The sequence below is a fragment of the Balaenoptera borealis genome, assembly GCF_965194805.1.
Source record: "Balaenoptera borealis genome assembly, chromosome: 2".
In the NCBI taxonomy this organism is placed as follows: domain Eukaryota; kingdom Metazoa; phylum Chordata; class Mammalia; order Artiodactyla; family Balaenopteridae; genus Balaenoptera; species Balaenoptera borealis.
This window is the reverse complement of record NC_138867.1, coordinates 35,500,600-35,522,246: the sequence shown is the minus strand read 5'-3', so window position 1 is coordinate 35,522,246 and position 21,647 is coordinate 35,500,600. Positions and strand designations below refer to the sequence as shown.

Sequence of the window (21,647 nt, the reverse complement as noted above, 5' to 3'; positions counted from 1 at the left end):
TTCATTTTCATCTGTAAAACCAGAATAAAATACCTGATTTTTATTAGTTTCCTCATGCTGCTATAATTAATTACCACAAACTTGGTGCCTTAAAACAACAAAAATTATTGTCTCACAGTTCTAGAGGCCAGAAGTCCAAAATTAAGGTGTCAGCAGAGCCCTGCTCCCTCTGAAGTCTCTAGGAAGGATGCTTCCTTATCTCTTCCAAGTTTCTTGGGGTGATTGTCAGCAATCCTTGGGGTTCCTTGGCATATAGCTGTATCCCTCCAGTTTCTGCCTCTGTCGTCACATGGTCTTTTCCCCAGGGTGTTTTGGTGTCACTGTCTTCACATGATTTTTCTGCAAGGACATTAGTCATTGGATTTAGGGTCCACTTTGATCCAGTATGACCTCATCTTAACTAATTACATCTGCGAAGACTGTTTCCAAACAAGGTCAAGTTCTGGGTGGACGTGAAGTTTTGGAGGGATACTATTTAACCCAGTACACCAGGGTACAGGACTATTGCAAGGAATAAATGATACATTATCTGTAAATAATAGAGCATGGTTGCTGGCACATAGTAGGTGCCCAACAAATATTCTCTTCCTTCCTTTCTTTCCTTTCCTTTCCAACCCCCAGCCCCATGGTATCCTCTCTTGGCCACTTGGAACTCCTCCAGATCCTGAACTCATTTTGTTTTTACTCAGTCAGCATCTTCCTCTTTTTGCAGTTATTCTCATATGTTCCCAGCCTTCTTCACTGTCTGGTTGTAATTGTGCGTTTTTTCGTCCATTCAGATTCTGTTTGTTTGCAGCATTCCCAGTTCTCATTTTCAAAAAGCTTTACTATTCAAATACTTGGAGAAAAAACCAACAAAGTACTACAGAATACAGTATCAGCAAAGAGACTGTTTTTTCCTTATTTAATTAGCAAAAACAAAGAAATATATTCAATTTTGACAAGGATACTGTGAAAAAGTGAATAATAGTATCTTTGTTGGAGCTCAGTAAACTGGCATAATCTTTTCCAAAAGTCAATAAAAATATTATACCTTTGCTTTATACATCTCGGAACTGGGAATCTGTTCTAAAGTAATAATTTGAACTACAGAAAACACCACAAATACTCATTAAAACATGATTTATAATAGGAAAACATTGGAAATAACATAAAAGCCTAAGAGTAGAGGTATTAAAAGTTTAGGTAAACCATGGTTTGCCCTTTTGAAGAAACATGATAAAATTATCAAAATAAATGTAGATATAATAATAGATATCTATGATATATTAAGTGAAAAGGAGATTAATAATTGCATTCATATGCAGTTGTAATAAGCATAATGGTGTAATGTCAAAATGATCTAAATTTTTTTCTATTGTAACTTTCCTATAATTAAAAAAATTATTTTGTAATTTAAATGAGGAAGATACTAATATAACGAGGTAATCGATAGAATTGGGTGAGAGGTGCTGTACATATCTTAGCTCATCTGTTGGGGGCTGGATAGGGCCTGTGATGCTTGTGGCATTAGGTGGAGGCAAGTTGGGGGCAGGTGTCATTTCTCAAACAGACTAGGACAAACCAGTATCATGGGAAGAGTAATCAGTCAGGTGATTACTACTTATTATACATTGCCAGTGAAATGGACTCATGAATTATGGGGCCAGTGACTAACACCTGACCATAGATAGATACTCTTCTCCATGAAGAAGAATCCATTTGGATGGGTATTGATTCTTGGATGGATGGTAACACTACCTGCATCAAGAGAAATCTGAAAAGTTAAAACAAAGGTAACACAACAGAGAGGACCTTCAAGATGGTGGAGGACTAAGACGTGGAGATCACCTTGCTCCACACAAATACATCAAAAATACATCTACAAGTGGAACAACTCCTGCAGAACACCTACTGAATGCTGGCAGAAGACCTCAGACCTCCCAAAAGGCAAGAAACTCCCCATGTACCTGGGTAGGGCAAAAGAAAAAAGAGGAAACAGAGACAAAGAATAAGGCCAGGACCTGAACCTCTGGAAGGGAGCTGTGAAGGTGGAAAACTTTCCACACACTAGGAAGCCCCTTCACTGGCAGAGACGCGGGTGGGTGGGGTGGGTGGCATAGGAGAAGCATCAGGGCCACGGAGGAGGTCGCAGCAACGGGTGCAGAGGGCAAAGCGGAGAGATTCCCGCACAGAGGATCAGTGCCGACCAGCACTCACCAGCCTGAGAGACTTGTCGGCTCACCCGCCGGGACGGGTGGCAGCTGGGAGCTGAGGCTCGGGCTTCGGAGGTCAGATCCCAGGGAGAGGACTGGGGCTGGCTGCGTGAACACAGCCTGAAGGGGGCTAGTGCACCACAGCTAGCCGGGAGGGAGTCCAGGAAAAAGTCTGGACCTGACTAAGATGCAAGAGACCATTGTTTTGGGGTGCATGAGGAGAGGGGATTCAGAGCACCACCTAAACGAGCTCCAGAGATGGGCGTGAGCCACGGCTATCAGCGCAGACACTAGAGACAGGCATGAGACGCTAAGGCCGCTGCTGCAGCCGCCAAGAAGCCTGTGTGCAAGCACAGGTCACTATCCACACCTCCCCTCCTGGGAGCCCCCACTGCCAGGGTCCCGTGATCCAGGGACAACTTCCCGGGAGAAGACACAGCACGCCTCAGGCTGTTGCAACGTCACGCTGGCCTCTGCCACCGCAGGCTCGCCCCGCATTCTGTACCCCTTCCTCCCTGTGGACTGAGTGAGCCAGAGCCCCCTAATCAGCTGCTACTTTAACCCCGTCCTGTCTGAGCGGGAACAGACACCCTCAAGCGACCTACACGCAGAGGCGGGGGCAGATCCAAAGCTGAACCCCAGGAGCTGTGTGAACAAAGAAGAGAAAGGGAAATCTCTCAAGGTAGCCTCAGGAGCAGCAGATTAAATCTCCACAATCAACTTGATGTACTCTGCATCTGTGGAATACCTGAATAGACAACGAATTATCCCAAAATTGAGGCGGTGGACTTTGGGAGCAACTGTAGACTTGGGGTTTGCTGTATGCGACTGACTAGTTTCTGATTTATATGTTTATCTTAGTTTAGTATTTAGAGCTTATTATCATTGGTAGATTTGTTTATTGATTTGGTTGCTCTCTTCCTTTTTTAATATATATATGTACACATATATTTTTTCTTTTTCTGTTTCTGTCAGTGTGTATGTGTATGCTTCTTTGTGTGATTTTTGTCTGTATAGGTTTGCTTTTACCATTTCTCCAAGTGTTCTGTCTGTCCATTTGTTTTTAGTATAGTTTTTAACGCTTGTTATCGTTGGTGGATTTGTTTATTGGTTTGGTAGCTCTCTCTCTTTTTTTTAAATTACTTTTTAATATTTTTATTTTAATAGTATATATATTTTTTATTTTAATAACTTTATTTTCTTTCTTTCTTTCTTTCTTTCTTTCTTTCTTTCTTTTTTTTTTCTTTTCTCCCTTTTCTTCTGAGCTGTGTGGCTGACAGGGTCTTGGTGATCTGGCCAGGTGTCAGGCCTGAGACTCTGAGGTAGGAGAGCCAAATTCAGGACATTGGTCCACCAGAGACCTCCCAGCCCCTCATAATATCAATCGGTGAGAGCTCTCCCAGAGGTCTCCATCTCAACGTTAAGATGCCGCTCCACTCAATGAGCAGCAAGCTCCAGTTCTGGACACCCTATGCCAAACAACTAGCAAGACAGGAACACAACCCCACCCATTAGCAGAGAGGCTGCCTGAAATCATAATAAGTTCACAGACACCCCAAAACACACCACCGGACGTGGTCCTGCCCACCAGAAAGACAAGATACAGCCTCATCCATCAAAACACAGGCAACCAGTCCCCTCCGCCAGGAAGCCTACACAACCCATTGACTAACCTTAGCCACTGGGGGCAGGCACCAAAAACAACGGGAACTACGAACCTGCAGCCTGTGAAAAGGAGACCCCAAACACAGTAAGTTAAACAAAGTGAGAAGACAGAGAAATACACAGCAGATGAAGGAGCAAGGTAAAAACCCGCCAGACCAAACAAATGAAGAGGAAATAGGCAGTCTACCTGAAAAAGAATTCAGAGTAATGATAGTAAAGATGATTCAAAATCTTGGAAATAGAATGGAGAAAATACAAGAAACGTTTAACAAGGACCTAGAAGAACTAAAGTGCAAACAAACAATGATGAACAACACAATAAATGAAATTAAAAATTCTCTAGAAGGAAATAATAGCAGAATAACTGAAGCAGAAGAATGGATAAGTGACCTGGAAGGTAAAATAGTGGAAATAACTACCATAAAGCAGAATAAAGAAAAAAGAATGAAAAGACTTAAGGCAGCGTCAGAGACCTCTGGGACACCATTAAACGCACCAACATTCGAATTATAGGGGTCCCAGAAGAAGAAGAGAAAAAGAAAGGGACTGAGAAAATATTTGAAGAGATTATAGTTGAAAACTTCCCTAATATGGGAAAGGAAATGGTCAATCAAGTCCACGAAGCACAGATACAGGATAAATCCAAGGAGAAACACGCCAAGACACATATTAATCAAACTATCAAAAATTAAATACAAAGAAAAAATATTAAAAGCAGCAAGGGAAAAGCAACAGATAACATACAAAGGAATCCCCATAAGGTTAACAGCTGATCTTTCAGCAGAAACTCTGCAAGCCATAAGGGTGTAGCAGGACATATTTAAAGTGATGAAAGGGAAGAACCTACAACCAAGATTACTCTACCCAGCAAGGATCTCATTCAGATTTGATGGAGAAATTAAAACCTTTACAAACAAGCAAAAGCTAAGAGAATTGAGCACCACTAAACCAGCTTTACAACAAATGCTAAAGGAACTTCTCTAGGCAGGAAACACAAGAGTAGAAAAGACTACAATAACAAACCGAAAACAATTAAGAAAATGGTAATAGGAACATACATATCTATAAATACCATAAATGTAAATGGATTAAATGCTCCAACCAAAAGACATAGACTGGCTGAATGGATACAAAAACAAGACCGTATATATGCTGCCTACAAGAGACCCACTTCAGACCTAGGGACACATACAGACTGAAAGTGAGGGGATGGAAAAGATATTGCATGCAAATGGAAATCAAAAGAAAGCTGGAGTAGCCATACTCATATTAGGTAAAATGGACTTTAAAATAAAGAATGTTAAAAGAGACAAGGAAGGACACTACATAATGATCAAGGGATCAATCAAAGAAGAAGGTATAACAATTGTAAATATTTATGCACCTAACTTAGGAGCACCTCAATACATAAGGCAAATGCTAACAGCCATAAAAGGGGAAATCGACAGTAACACAATAATAGTAGGGGACTTTAACACCCCACTTTCACCAATGGACAGGTCATCCAAAATGAAAATATATAAGGAAACACAAGCTTTAAATAATGCATTAAACAAGATGGACTTAATTGATATTTATAGGACATTCCATCCAAAAACAAAAGAATACACTTTCTTCTCAAGTGCTCATGGAACATTCTCCAGGATAGATCATATGTTGGGTCACAAATCAAGCCTTGGTAAATTTAAGAAAATTGAAATCATATCAAGTATCTTTTTGGACCACAATGCTATAAGACTAGATATCGGTTACAGGAAAAAAATGTAAAAAATACAAACACATTGAGGCTAAACAATACACTACTAAATAAGCAAGAGATTGCTGAAGAAATCAAAGAGGAAATCAAAAAGTACCTAGAAACAAATGACAATGAAAACATGATGACCCAAGACCTATTGGATGCAGCAAAAGCAGTTCTAAGAGGGAAGTTTATAGCAATACAATCCTACCTCAAGAAACAAGAAACATCTCAAATAAAAAAACCAAACCTTACAACTAAAGCAATTAGAGAAAGAAGAACAAAAAACCCCCAAAGTTAGCAGAAGGAAAGAAATCATAAAAATCAGATCAGAAATAAATGAGAAAGAAATGAAGGAAATGATAGCAAAGATCAATAAAATTAAAAGGTGGTTCTTTGAGAAGATAAACAAAACTGATAAACCACTAGCTAGATTCATCAAGAAAAAAAGGGAGAAGACTCATCAACAGAATGAGAAATGACAAAGGGGAAGTAACAATTGACCCAGCAGAAATACAAAGAATCATGAGGGATTACTACAAGCAACTATATGACAATAATATGGACAGCCTGGAAGAAATGGACAAATTCTTAGAAAAGCACAACCTTCTGAGATTGACCCAGGAAAAATAGAAAATATAAACAGACCAGTCACAAGCACTGAAATTGAAACTGTGATTAAAAATCTTGCAACAAACAAAAGCCCAGGACCAGATGGCTTCACAGGCGAATTCTATCAAACATTTAGAGAAGCGCTAACACGTATCCTTCTCAAACTCTTCCAAAATATAGCAAGGGGAGGAACACTCCCAAACTCATTCTACAAGGCCACAATCACCCTGATACCAAAACCACACAAAGATGTCACAAAAAAAGAAAACTACAGGCCAATATCAGTGATGAATATAGATGCAAAAATCCTCAACAAAATACTAGCAAACAGAATCCAACAGCACATTAAAAGCATCGTATACCATGGTCAAGTGGGGTTTATGTCAGGAATGCAAGGATTCTTCAATATACGCAAATCAATCAATGTGATACACCATATTAACAAACTGAAGAATAAAAACCTTATGATCATCTCAATAGATGCAGAAAAAGCTTTTGACAAAATTCATCACCCATTTATGATAAAAACCCTCCAGAAAGTAGGCATAGAGGGAACTTACCTCAACATAATAAAGGCCATATATGACAAACCCACAGGCAGCATCGTTCTCAATGGTGAAAAACTGAAACCATTTCCACTAAGGTCAGGAATAAAACAAGGCTGTCCACTCTCAACACTATTATTCAACATAGTTTTGGAAGTTTCAGCCATGGCAATCAGAGAAGAAAAAAAAATAAAAGGAATCCAAATCGGAAAAGAAGAAGTAAAGCTGTCACTGTTTGCAGATGACATGATACTATACATAGAGAATCCTAAAGATGCTATCAGAAAACTACTAGAGCTAATCAATGAATTTGGTAAAGTAGCAGGATACAAAATTAATGCACAGAAATCTCTTGCATTCCTATACACTAATGATGAAAAATCTGAAACAATTTAAGGAAACACTCCCATTTACCATTTCAACAAAAAGAATAAAATACCTAGGAATAAACCTACCTAAGGAGACAAAAGACCTGTATGCAGAAAACTATAAGACACTGATGAAAACAATTAAAGATGATACAAACTGATGGAGAGATATACCATGTTCTTGGATTGGAAGAATCAACATTGTAAAAATGACTATACTACCCAAAGCAATCTACAGATTCAATGCAATCCCTATCAAACTACCAATGGTATTTTTCACAGAACTAGAACAAAAAATTTCACAATTTCTGTGGATACACAGATGACCCCGAATAGCCAAAGCAATCTTGAGAAAGAGAAACAGAGCTGGAGGAATCAGGCTCCCTGACTTCAGTCTATACTACAAAGCTACAGTAATCAAGACAGTATAGTACTTGCACAATAACAGAAATATAGATCAGTGGAACAGGATAGAAAGCCCAGAGATAAACCCATGCACATATGGTCACCTTATCTTTGATAAAGGAGGCAAGAATATACAATGGAGAAAAGACAGCCTCTTCAGTAAGTGGTGCTGGGAAAACTGGACAGCTACATGTAGAAGAATGAAATTAGAACACTCCCTAACACCATACACAAAAATAAACTCAAAATGGATTGAAGACCTAAATGTAAGACCAGACACTGTAAAACTCTTAGATGAAAACAGAACACTGTATGGCATAAATCACAGCAACATCCTGTTTGACCCATCTCCTAGAGAAAGGGGAAATAAAAACAAATATAAACAAGTGGGACCTAATGAAACTTAAAAGCTTTTGCACAGCAAAGGTAACCATAAACAAGATGAAAAGACAACCCTCAGAATGGGAGAAAATATTTGCAAATGGAGCAATTGACAGAGGATTAGCCTCCAAGATATATAAGCAGCTCATGCAGCTCAATATCAAAAAAAACAAACCATTCCAAAAATGGGAAGAAGACCTAAATAGACCTTTCTCCAAAGAAGATATACAGATTGCCAACAAACGCATGAAAGGATGCTGAACATCACTTATCATTAGAGAAATGCAAATCAAAACTACAATTAGGTATCACCTCATACTGGTCAGAATGGCCATCATCAAAAAATCTACAAACAATAAATGCTGGAGAGGGTGTGGAGAAAAGGGAACCCTCTTGCACTGTCGTTGGGAATGTAAATTGATGCATCCACTACGGAGAACGGTATGGAGTTTCCTTGAAAAACGAAAAAGAGAACTACCATATGACCCAGCAATCCCACTACTGGGCATATACCCTGAGAAAACCATAATTCAAAAAGAGTCATGTACCACAATGTTCATTGCAGCACTATTTACAGTAGCCAGGATATGGAAGCAGCCTAAGTGTCCATCGACAGATGAATGGATAAAGAAGAAGTGGCACATATATATAATGGAATATTACTCAGCCATAAAAAGAAACAAAATTGAGTTACTTGTAGTGAGGTGGGTGGACTTAGAGTCTGTCATACAGAGTGAATTAAGTCAGAAAGAGAAAAACAAATACTGTATGCTAACACATATATATGGAATATAAGAAAAAAAATGGTTCTGAAGAACCTAGGGGCAGGACAGGAATAAAGACGCAGTCGTAGAGAATGGACTTGAGGACACGGGAAGGGGGGAGGGTAAGCTGGGACGAAGTGAGAGAGTGGCATGGACATATATACACTACCAAATGTAAAATAGATAGCTAGTGGGAAGCAGCCACGTAGCACAGTGAGATCACCTTGGTACTTTGTGACCGCTGAGAGAGTTGGGATAGGGAGGGTGGGAGGGAGACGCAAGAGGGAGGGGATTTGGGGATATATGTATACATATAGCTGATTCACTTTGTGATACAGCAGAAGCTAACACACCATTGTAAAGCAATTATACTCCCAGAAAGATGTTAAAAAAAGAAAAGATGTATTAAACTTCAGTTCCTAAATATTGCTTTTTGTTGGTCACATTTTACAAGATTTGATAGTTTAATAAATAGGTTGTTTCTTATAATTTCATAATATTAAAAACATTCTCTCTACTAAAAAAAAACACAACAACAACAATAACACATCGCAAAACTTTGTTGGTTTGGTTTACATTTTATTCATGTTTCTGGTCAGCACATAATAGGCTTTTATTTTCCCCCTTGATAAGTGAAAAAAAATGAAGACTATCAGTGGGATACATAGGTTTAAATGTTATTATATGTTACTTTGGCCTGTGAGTACAAGTTTAATAGAGATGATATAGTTTTAATGACTCATTGTTCTGATACTGGTGAAGTCAAAAATTCATAAGGTGATTGTCTCAATTTTATTTCCTCATGTATTAATAATTAATTTTACTCATTTGTTTGGAAAACATTTATTGATTCTTATTACAGTCTTAGACTTGATTTCTTGTGAAATGGGATATGTCATGAGTGAATTTTCTGGATTTCTGTTTACTGAGCTCACCATTAAGATAATTTTAAAGTACTTCAAAAATAAGGAAAAAAGATACATCATTAAGTTTAAATTTTGTTATATATTCTCAAAGAAGTGGTTCTGAAAATGTAATGGGTGTAGGAATCACCTGGGAAGCTTATTACAAATGCAGGTTTCTTGGCCCTAACCTCCGAGACTAGAGGTATGGTTTGGACATCTACATTTGACAGAAGGAAAACAGAAGATTCTGATGCAGCTGGGCTACTGTTCATACTTTGAAAAATTAGAGACAGCCACATGAAGACATATGTGCCCAAAACTATTTACCTTAAGTATTTGGGGTTGAACATTAATCTACCACAATAAAAACAAAATAAAACAAAACAAACCCAATAAAAATGAAAAAAAAAATTAAGAAATATTTGGCATTGCTTACCAAAGCATGGTCTTTCTTTTCCTTCTTTGGAGATATGTAAGAAAAACCTATCACCAAGCTGTAGATGATGTCAGTCCTTGTATTCCTAGAACATTTTTGACACGTAACCCTTTATTTCACAATAAGCATGCTGAGGCAATGTTCTTTTTATTTTTAGAGCTGAGGATTGCTAGTTAATTATATCACATGTTGAAGGAAAATTAATAAGGAATGCATTCAGCTATAGCTAGAATTTTCAGTATTATTATTACATGTGAGTATGTTTCAAACACTCTAATATTAGAATCTAGATTCTGATAATGGAATATTTACTGTGAAAACCACATGTAATTGTGTTGCTAGACTGAATTTTAAGATTCATTCATCTCAGTGGTGTCTGAGCTATGAAGTAACAATGCTTTTCTCTGTTAATGAGTCACTTTCTTCAGTATGTCACGCTTTTGTATTTCTCTTTCTTGGGAAAGCAGATGAGTGATTTATTTTAAGAGAATCTTGTAAGAGAATGATGTACAAGTCAGCTAATAAGGCTGGCCTTTCTTCATAGTTGTTTTTACCTGCTGAATTATTGAACATAATAAAGTGAGTGTAGGTTCTTAATTAAAAATGTGCTAAGGCAATGCTTCTTAAACCCTGTATGCGTAAGAATTACATACTATATAACGTGTTCATTAATATTCAGATTTATGGACCTCCATTTCAATTCATTAAATCTTCAGTGAGGCCTAGGAATTTAATTTTAACAAACACCCAGGTACTTTTGATGCTGATGGCCCGACTTCCATACTTCAAAGAATTACTCTAAGGAATTTTATAAAACAGCTTAAGGGAGTTAATTTCAAGTGACCTATGCTTTAAAACCATTGGAGGAACTTATTTGGAACCTTAATTAAGAAGAGTTTAGCAGTACAAAAGGAACCTTACAATTTTCCAAGCATAGATTTTGCATTTGGTTGGCCACTGGGAATAAGTACATCATCATGTTTCCTTTTGGACAGCCATGTTTTGGAAAAATGCTGGCCTTTGGTGAGACCACAAGTTATCGGGATATCCAAAACCATGATGATGAGAGAACCGAAGGAGTGACAAAGTACGACAGTGGTCAGTGGCATTTACTCTACGCCAGGCAGTGTGCTAAGCTTCTTATATGTATTAACTTATTTAACCTTAACAACTATCCTATAAAGTAGATGTTATTGTTTTGCTCATTTTACAAATGGGGAAATCGAGGCAGTAAGAAGTTCAGTAACTTGATCCCTTCATAGCTTGTGAGAAACAGATCCAGGATGGATGTGAACCTGAGCAGTCTAACACAGTATCTGGGCCTCCACCAGTGCCCTGGGCCACCAGTAAAGGACTGGTTCTCTGGGAAACTCATTTATGTTTCGACTCAACATAGGGCTTTTTATATTAAGACGAATTCTTACGAATGCAAAGCCATGAACTGCATGCCAGTTAGAGCTTTTTGATCTATAGTTTTTAGGATTGCTAGAGATCAACATGAGAGAAAATGAAAGTAATAGCAAAGGCATTCACTTAAGCAGTTATTTTCTTGAACATTCCCTCTCAGAAGTAATAATTATAATCTTTGCACTGATATGAGTGCTTAACTTCTTTTAGAGTCTTTAGGGATCATTCAGCGCAACAATAAGAGTTTCTTCAATGAACGAATGAAGAATTGGGTGGATTCTGCACATCTGCAGGGATGTTCTGCGGGCCAGTCAGTACAGTAATTTGCATAAACATCCTTAGAATTGTGAAGGGAACTTTAGAAGCAAGTTGCTTTAGAAGCAAGCAAATCTAGAGGGATTAGGCCATGCAGATGTGGTCCAATGTCAACCTCCAGGAAGGGGGCAGTGGGAAGACTGGGACCACATGCCCAGGTGGGATGAGCTGTGTGCCTGGGCCTCAACCTGAGGGAGGGTGTAGGATGAGTGGAGGACGGCTGCTTGGGCAGCATTGACATGCTTTGTACCAGTGGTTTCAGTATTTGTCTTCTATTGCTGCTGTAACAGATAACCACAAACTTAGTGGCTTGAAACAGCACACATTTATAATCTTCGGCTCTGTAGGTCAGAAATATGATGCAGATCTCACTGGTCTAAAGTTAAAGTGTCAGCAGAGCTGTCTTCCTTTTTGGAGGCTCTAGGAGAGAAACCTCTTCTTTGCCCTTTCCTGCTTTTAGAAGCTGCCCACATTCCTTGGCTCATGGCCCCTCTCTCTCCATCTTCAAAGCCAGCCCTGGCAGGTTGAGTTGTTTTCACGTTGCATCCCTCTGATTTCCTGTTCCACTGTGAAGAACACTTGTGCTTATGTTGGGCCCACTCATAATGGAGGATGATCTTTCTAAGGTCAGTTTATTAACAACTTTTATTCTGTGTGCAGCCTTAAATTCCTCTCTGCTGTGTAACCCAATGTATTCACAGGTTCCAGGCAGTAGGAGGTGGACATGGATATTTTGGGGAGGTCTCTCTCTGCCTACCACAGCTCCGTAGAGTAAGATGAGTGGGGAATAGGGTCATGTTCCAGGATGTAGGGCTTGATCATCCAAGGCTATTGTTTGACTTGAAAGGAAAGCCTCTTGCTCCTCTTCTTGACAGCTGCAGATGCTGGAAGAGCAGCGATGGTGGAAAGACGGTGAGCTGGTTGGCAGAGCGAGGAGGGCAGGGGCGGTGTCATGGTCGGAAGGGCTGAAGGGTCCTTGTTTGTTGGCTGAGGACTCCCTTCTATGCCCTGACTTCATGGTGGTGTTTCTAATGTTTGTAGAGAAGGAAGGTACGAAGAGTTTTTCTCTTAATAAGGGGAAAAGCCAAGCTGCTCACCAAGTCAGGCATAGAGGGATGGGTGGGGAAGCACATTTATAGAGTTGGAATCCCAATTTAAAAAGGTGGAAATATGAGCCAAATGTGTCTTTGATTGATATATTTGGCTCATGTTCCCTCCCTCCTCCCTCTCTCCCTCCCTTCCTTCTTTTCTTCCTTCTAGCTTTCAAATTAGTGCTGTCTATGTGTTTGGGGAAACTATGATTACATAAGCACTGCTCTTATCTAATAGGTTATATGTCCATAGGGTCGAAGTTAGGCTTATTCTAACATAAAACACAAACATAAGAGCAAAACTTTATCCACATTCTCATTTTGAAATTTTTATTATGTTCTGCCAATAAGAGCTAAAGCATTAAGTGAAAAAAGAGCATGATTTTCAGGGTGAGGGAGGTGTTACAGAATCTACTTAAAAAATGATACTGTTGACTGTTGGAGGCCTTTGTTTTCATAAGTTAAGCAAAGTGGAAATGGTTTATTTGTACCCAAGAGAAGAATCATGTGACCTTCTGAGTGAAAAGGAACCTACAAGACATTAGTCATCTAGTTGCTATTATATAAATCATGCAGAATGCTGCCTGAATATCGTTAAAAGCTTCATTTTTTTTTTCTCCAAAGCATTTCAGACCTCTTTTAGGTTGGTTTTGTTTTACGTGCTTACCTAATTTTTGTTGTTTGGGTGTCTGCCTACACAGAATGGTGGAGGCAGTTCGGGACTTGCCTGACACGAAGCCACCAGCTATTGGAAAGAGTCTTTTGAACGAAGGCATCATAGGCTCCACGAGGGGAAGAGGAAGCCGCAAAGAACATCAGAATGTGAAAATGTAGGTCACAGCTGCTAGCCAGGGCATAGGGAACACACTTTCATGCCACTGAAAGCTTGGGAAGGAGGCAGGAAGGATATACGCTAGGATACACATTATTCTCAACTACAAAGGGTAGATGTGTGTGTGTGTTAGATTCTCTCTCCCAGGAGGGATAGCTCTTTCGTGCAGTCATACTTGGAGGACAGAGAGGGTGGGCTAGTTGGGGGAGGTGGGGTGGGCAACAGGCTTCCTGTGGAGAGCTACTCTATAGATTTTTCAATTTTTACAATAACTTTTAAGGCTCTTTGTATAAAAACAAAGCACAGACAAAATTGTAATATGCAGAGCATCAAACCTTTAGCAAGTCTCTTGCCAAAGCAAGCTTATTTCAGCATAAAGTGGAATGGCAAAGTTTAAAGGAAAGGTGGGTGGCATCCTGGTGAAAAAACCCCAGAAATAGCCACTCAATAAGAAGCATGTCTTCTTCTTAAATTCTCTTCTTTATTCTGTGCTTCCAATTTATATGGTTTTAGGCGTCTAAAGTTTGTTCCAAGAGGAGCTATACTTACGGGCACTGGGCATTTTGCAAAGCAGGGAGATTTTTCATACATATCACACTCTGTCCAAATCCCACTTTTGCTCTTTGTGTGCTTCTTGCTTGAAGCTAACACAGCCCCAGGCTGCCTTTGCTGATGCTCCCTCCCTCTCAGTCTCTATGGTTCCTGCCCTCCTTGGCCAGCATCTCCTCTCGTCTGGGTTTTTGATGCTTCCCAGAGCTCCTCCCTGGTAAATCATCTGAGCCTGCTCTTCCAGATGCTTTATGCCCTTATTCATGGGAGAAATCAGAAATAGAAAGGAGATATTTGTATCCATGGCAATCCAAAACAGTAAATTCATCTGATGGTACTAACCTTTCATTTATTTGTTTTGCAAGTTCTACCTGCTTTAGGTTCATCTGATGTTACTAACCTTTCATTTATTTGTTTTGCAAGTTCTACCTGCTTTAGGTCCATCTGATCAAATTGAAAAACCAAAGGTTGGCAGGCTACGGTATGAATGTCAGATCCAGCCCACTGCCTATTGTACAGCTTGGGAGCTAAGAATTATTTTTACATTTTCAAATGGTTGAAAAAAAAATCAAAAGAAGAATAATACTTTGAGGCACATGAAAGTTATATGACATTCAAATTTTAGTGTCCCCCCCTCCCCCCACAAAAAAGGTTTTATTGGAACTCAGTTGCTCTCATTTTTTAATATATTGTCTAAAGCTGCTTTTGCACTATTTTGGCAAAGTTGGCCTGCAAAGCCTGAAACATTTGCTGTCTGGGCCTTTACAGAAAAAGTTTGCCAACTCCTGTTTTAAGCCAATCTTTACATTTACATATTAAGTTGCCTACCAGAAAACAAGATTCTGATCATTATTTTGATCCTTATTATGACCTTGGTGGTTAACACAGTGACTGACGTGTAATAGTTACTCTATGGATATTTGTTGCAAAGATTTACAATAATACAGTTTACTTAAAACTTTCAGAAACATACCTATTATATGGCATTTGTTTTGGGAAGCCTTGCCAATGGGCCAGAGGTGCCTATCTTTTCTCTCTAGCTTTCCTCTTCCTTACATATTTTGAAGCATATACACTTAGTTGTAATCTACTTTTTAACTGGTGGCTAAAATTTAGAGGATATCAAGTTTTCCGTAATTGGAGATTTTGTTTTTAAAATTATGAACTCTTCCCAGAGGCTGTGTATGTGTTTTCTACTGCTGAATGCAAACTACCCTAAAACCTGGTGATTTAAAATAACAGCCATTTTGTTATATTGCACTGTTTTGGTGGCTAGGAATTCAGGCAGGGCTTAGCTGGGTGATTCCTCTGCTCCACACAGCATCCACTGGAGTTAGTGGCATTCAGCTGGTGTCCAGGCTGCTCTGTTGGGTCACGTGCCTGCTACCTTGGAGGGGATGGCTGGAAGGTAAGGTTCAGCTGGGCCGCCGTCCTTCTGCATGTAGTCTCAGGATCTCTCCAGCAGGGTAGTCAGACTGCTAACATGCAGCTTAGCACTCGTAGAGACTAAGGTGGAAACTGGCCATTACCTGAGAGATAAGGTCCAGAGCTGGCAGAGTGTCATTCCTGCCACACTGTCTTCCTCTGATAGGGATTACCAGCCAACCCAGATTCAAGAGGAAGGAAAAGAGACCCCACCTCTCAAAGAGAAGAATGTTAAGGAATTTCTGGCCATCTTTAATCTGCTATGGGCTGCTTCTAGTTTGATTTTTAACTTTATTAATTCTAACTAACTACAATAGCTTCCTCCCAGTGTTCCTAACACGTGATCTTTTTTCAGCGGTTTTTCATGGTCTCATCTCTGAGCTCTGGAATTGTCAGGTGTCTAGAAAAGGAGAAGACCCACTCAGAACAGGCAGAGCTATGAGGGATTGGCTGAAGTACACTGAGTACCTTCTTAAGAAAGTGATTCAGCCCCAAAGCAGCCTGTCTGCCTCCTACAATACCTCAGATAGGAGCTAGGAGGTCTGCAGGCTCACTCTGACTCCAGCTGTCAGGGAGGGAAGTCCTAAAGTACAATTCCCATAATACTTAATGACATCTTACGTCATACAGTTTGGAAGATACACCAGTTTCTTCATTCATTGGAAAGAAAAATCAGCGCTTCCCCTCACTGGATAGAGACAGGTAGCTAAAGAATACACAAGCCAAGGTAATGTCAGCTCAGGGCCTGGTTTTCCTCCTGTCTGCCATCTTCTATTCTTGGGAGTATTGCTAGCATGCTGTTGTGATTTGCTCTAAAGAAATAAGGTCAAGTTTTCTGAAGATGGCCTTTGTTTAGGCTAATTTTCTGACCTGGAGATTAGAAATCAGAGGGCTGTAACCATCCAAAAGGCTGCCTTCTACATGTGACTGTATAGGAGAGAGAACAATCTTAGTAATTTTTCCAATGGAAATAACTTTTGGACGATTTTCTTGGCTTGTGTTACAGAGTTTTTGAGAGAAAATGCAGTTGTTTACAATACACAAAACACGTGCGATAAACATACAGGATATAAGTATTATTTAAATACACCAAAACTTTATGGAGATGGAAGGCCTTTCAAAGAGTTGTATTTCCCCATCTACTAGGACAATTCATCTGCTATATTTTGTTGAGTTATGAGGTCAGCAAGGTGATAGCCCTACATGGGTTCACCAGCTGAAGGACAATTCCAGGCCCTTCTGCTGCCCTGGGTCTGGTTTGGTAACTCTATTTCCTTTTCTTGCCACCCTAGACCACATCCTGCCAGAGCAGTTGCTTTCTCTGTGTGCCCTTTGGGGGTATTTGTTTTCGCTTTCGATGGCTAGGGGCTGGGAGCCTCTCTGCACATTTCCTCTGGTGGTCAGGATTCTTAGCACCCAGAAGGTGCCGTGGCCCACGTGGGGCAGCCTGAGTGTGTGGCCTGTGGTGGGAGCACGCGGGAAGGCACCAGCACTTCCTTGTTCTTTAAAAAGCCACATAGGGTTGTAGGCTTGGTAGTAAATTTTCTGCGGGCAATGAGAAACTCTTGACATTTTCACACAAAGAAAGGACCTGATGTAGGGGTAAAACTAGGATCTCATACACATCCTTTCCTTTTCTCTATGATGCAGAGATACATGGTGGGGGGAACTCTTCATGATGAAGCAACAACTCAAAACTGAGGAAACTGATCTTTGGTTCCTGTCTATATTGTTGTTGGGGTGTGTGTGTGTGTGTGTGTGTTTGGAGAACTTTGAACATTCATTTGAGCCTGTACTTTTGGTAGCTTGTCTGGGATCAAACAAATTCATATCCTTGTGAAGAGTCCTTCCATTGTCTGAAAATGAAGTCTGTTGCATGATTATCAGATATTATAAACAGAGATAGTACAAACCTTGGAAGAATGCTTTCTAGTATAGTGGAGATCAAAACTACTGGAAGCTCTTCTTCAGAGACCCGAAAAACATCTGTGGTAGGACCTTGACTGGAGAGGAGTTTTATTGTTTGTCATGAAGCAGCTTTTTTTCCCCTTGTTTCTTCATGGCAGAATTGATAATTATAGGGAAATTTCTTGATATTTGTTCTTTACAGTCCTTAAGTTCCTTTTCCTTCAAAAATAGTATGGTTTCTGCCACTAGTGGATTCTCCTCACTCACTGTTGAATTATTTGTAATCAGTATCACTATTCTTCAGTGTGGAGACTTTGGAAATCCCCTCTGACATCCTTTCTTGCCAACATCTTTTCTGGTTGCCTGCCCACAGTATATTTTCCTAATCTGGCCAACCATCTCTGACTTATTTTAGCACATGCAGCATTTCAGAATTTGACACAGTAACACGCTGCATAGATTTCAAAAGAAGCTTTCTAGTGGAACGGTGGCCACAAGTCGCCTCAAAGACGAACAATTAAAGTTCTTTGGTTGTGGGAAGAAGGCTCTGGAGAGCTCAAATTCCTTCTCTGGGGTGTCAGTGGTTTGGAGACTAATCAGAAGCATGTTAGCATCACAAGGGAGTTTTATCCAAACTTCTGGTTCTTCAAGATTCATTGACAAGGTGGTTTTAAGAGCTCAGCCTTCAAAGGTGTCTGTAAAACTTCTCAGATATAGCCCTACCCTCTCCACTGTTCAAAAATATTTTGGGGATTTTAGTATGTATATGTTCATTCTAATTCTTAATTGGAAAATGCATCTGAACCTGGGTTCTTATTTTGTGGTTAAGAGGAGGAAGGAAACCAATTAATAGTTTTTGAGCACATGCTAGATGACAGGTAAGAATTAGGTACTTTATTCTGGCTATACTGGTACCAAGGAGAGAAGAACCCAGGATGTCACTGAGATTGTTGAAACCCAGTGGAGAATGAGGCTGGCTGAGCAATGAACAGTAAGCTTGTGTCAAGGCATAGAAGAGACATGGCCACTTGCAGCCTGCTCACTAAAAACATCCCCTGCCCTACCACCTAAATCAGTGATTTCCCCTTGTTTCTATTGGTCACTTTGCCTCTTGGTGTCTCCTCTGCTCTTTCCTGGGCCAGATTTCCTTTGTTTATGAATATCTCACTCCCTGCTTTTTCCAGGATCCTGACTTCAGTACCCGTCTTTCTCCAGGTAGTCTGATTGTATTTCTGATTGTTCATTTTCTTTGGAATTTATACTTGCAAGGTCTTAACTTTCAGTTAGGTTGAGTGTTAAGGGGCAAATATTGCCCTTGATTGTCTTTTTGGCTTCTTTCGGTCTCCACTTCCCACTGTCCCAAACCACCACCTCTGTACTAAACTTGGACCCCAAGTCCCACAAGAGTTTTGCTGTCTGCTGGTGGCCAAGAATATAAGCTTTATTTTAAATTTAAAGAAAACATTGAAAATAAACTTTTGTTTTTTTACAAATTATATCAAACACTTAAAACATTTGGGAACATTAAACATTACTTTCATACAATACATCCTGGTGTTGGCCAATATGAAGTTTACTTAAATTTAGTATTTTATATATGCTTGATCATTAATTCTTCCTAAAATTCAATGATTATAATGATTCAACTTTATAAGGTTAAACAAGTCTTCTATGTAATACCCCAGTTATTTTCAAATTTTTCAGATAACTTTTCCAGCAAGGAAATTATAAAAATGTATATGAGTTATACTGAAGGCTTGATTAAAAGGCTGTCTGTGTACAGATACAAGGCAGCTTTGTTGTCTGCTGATAAGGCCTAAGGTGATAGATGTGACAAGGGCGTTTGTGTTCTAATCAGTGAATTCTGAATACCCAAAGCATGAGGTTCAAAAGTTGACCCTTTGTCAGTGTACTGTCCTGTCATATTTTAGGATTGGATTTCCTTGAATCACAGGAAGGTGAAAAAGAGAAAGTTTTTCTTATCGCAGTGCTGTCCCTGGTCTGACTGGTAGCCACATGGGATAACTCGTGATAAAATGCATTTGATAACTTATTATAAAATGCGGGAGTTAACTCAGAATAAACTTGATCTAAGAATGTAAACATAGTTTAGCTTGCTGAAGTCCAGCCTACTAGGTTCTTTTTGGGGTCTAACATCAGTGCCAGCTTTTTGGCCTTTAGAACTTGATGTCTAGTTCTGAGAAGGACAAATGTTCGGAATGGTTACTGTTCTTTTTCAAGTCCAGGTGTGAAGACAGAATTAAATACATTTCCTTGCCATTGTACCATGCTTAACCTTTAAGTTCCATATTATTAAAAAAATAAATTATGCTTTATACTCTACCCACTTCCAAAAAGAATTTGAAGCAGAATACCAAAGTATTTTGCATGCAAAGTCTCATGTTGACCTTGGTGTCCTGAGGTCTTCCTTGTAGAGAAAGGCAGATTATACCCCAGACAATGTCTTTTTCTAAAACCACCTCACATAAGGAAAAGTTTGACACTTTCTTCTTCCATGGGATTATGCCAAACCGCGTCAACTCTATCCAAGTAGGAAAGCCAGATTTCCTCACTTTACACTACCTCATTAACTGTATGTGTATGTACATGTGTTTCCAGTTTTCACAAATGTGAACGTCTCTATTTTGCTTTCTCTCCAGCACCACAGAACCATGTAGATCAGTGGTTTCTGTGACAGTTTCTGGTCCTCATTCTTTCTAGCTCTGCTTCTGAACAGATGGAATGGTTATCTGATGGAATGGGTATCAGTGTTAGTGTCCATATCCTTCTGTGGTGTCATATGGTTTGTAGTTGGGCAGAGTTTATTAAATTCATTAATTTTTGTCGGCTACTTTCAAAATGATCATTTTAAGTCCTGAAAGCCCCAAATGTCTAGACTTTGATTGACAGACACGTTGATGGCTTCAGGCATGCTGAGTAAGTTACCCCCAGTGTCATGCCAGCAGCTGTTTTCCCCAGATACCGCCCACTCCACGGCCTCTGAAACACTGGGCTCTTACTATTAACCTTCCTTTAGGGAAGTAGAAGACTTGGGTCAAAAATCCAAGCTAAGATAGTGACTTTGACAATTTTGTGCATACCCAGGCATGCCAACTTCTATTCTCATTGCACCAGTCTACCACATGGCAGCTCAAACTCCTTGCTTTGCATAAATCCCAGTTTGGAGCATTTATAGTACCTTGTGAACTTAGCAATACATTTTCTTCTCATAATTACATGCTTTCTCCTTTGCCTACAAAATGCCTAATTTCCCTGTGGCTATTCACACTTGTCTTACTTTGGTAAAAATGTAAAACCACGGCTTACCTTTAAATACCTGAAGATCAAAACCACCTCTGATCTTTGTTTAGCTAAAGCCTCCCATTCTTTTTTCCTTTTCTTTACATCTTCTACTTTAAGTCTTATATCTTAACCTTTTCTTCACCACTCACTTTAAAGGTCTCCACATGTACCTTACAGAAGAAATGCAGGCAGAATTTCAAATTCCTACCACCTTGCCAAAGCAGTGGCAAGATTAAACATGTGAGTTGCTTTTCTCTGGCCCTGTTGTTCACTGACCCATAGAAGAGTCCTTCTGTGTCTAGTATTCCTTTGACCTTTAACTCTAGAACAAAGTCGCCTTTGGGTTTCATCAGTTTCCTAGATGTTGTAGAATGCGGCTTCAGCTTCAGGGTCTTTGTCACCTCTGGGGAAGTAAATCGAATAAAGCATATCGCATCAGGAGTCTACTAAAATTGTCAGCTCTGTAAATGCAAATGTATCTCTTCAGTTCTGTAATGTGATTGCTTGTAACAAACACAACGACCAAAACATAACAAAAAGAACAACTCTATTGCCTTATTATAATAGAGCACTTGTGTGGGATCTGCTCTGGTTTCTGCACACGCAGCACTGTATTTGGAAGCCAATATCTCTTATTAGTTTTTCAATATTAAATATAATTAATTTTAATCTGAAGAATAAAAAAATTAAAGCTATTATGTGTACAATGCATATATATTATTATTTATAATATATACATATGAATTATGCATATATATATATAATTTTGGGCCCCAGAACATCATTTAAGAAAACTGATTGTG

At 39.4% G+C, this 21,647-nt stretch overlaps 2 long non-coding RNA genes across 2 annotated transcripts in view; both read left to right on the top strand.

The window, feature by feature from the left end:
- The window catches only part of LOC309624428, a 599,716-nt gene that overhangs the window by 12,299 nt on the left and 565,770 nt on the right, over nucleotides 1-21,647 (top strand). The window lies entirely within an intron of this gene.
- On the top strand, nucleotides 2,636-21,045 carry LOC309624431. Its single transcript, XR_014241915.1, has 2 exons — nucleotides 2,636-14,588; nucleotides 14,647-21,045. It is a non-coding gene; the product is annotated as an uncharacterized lncRNA (long non-coding RNA).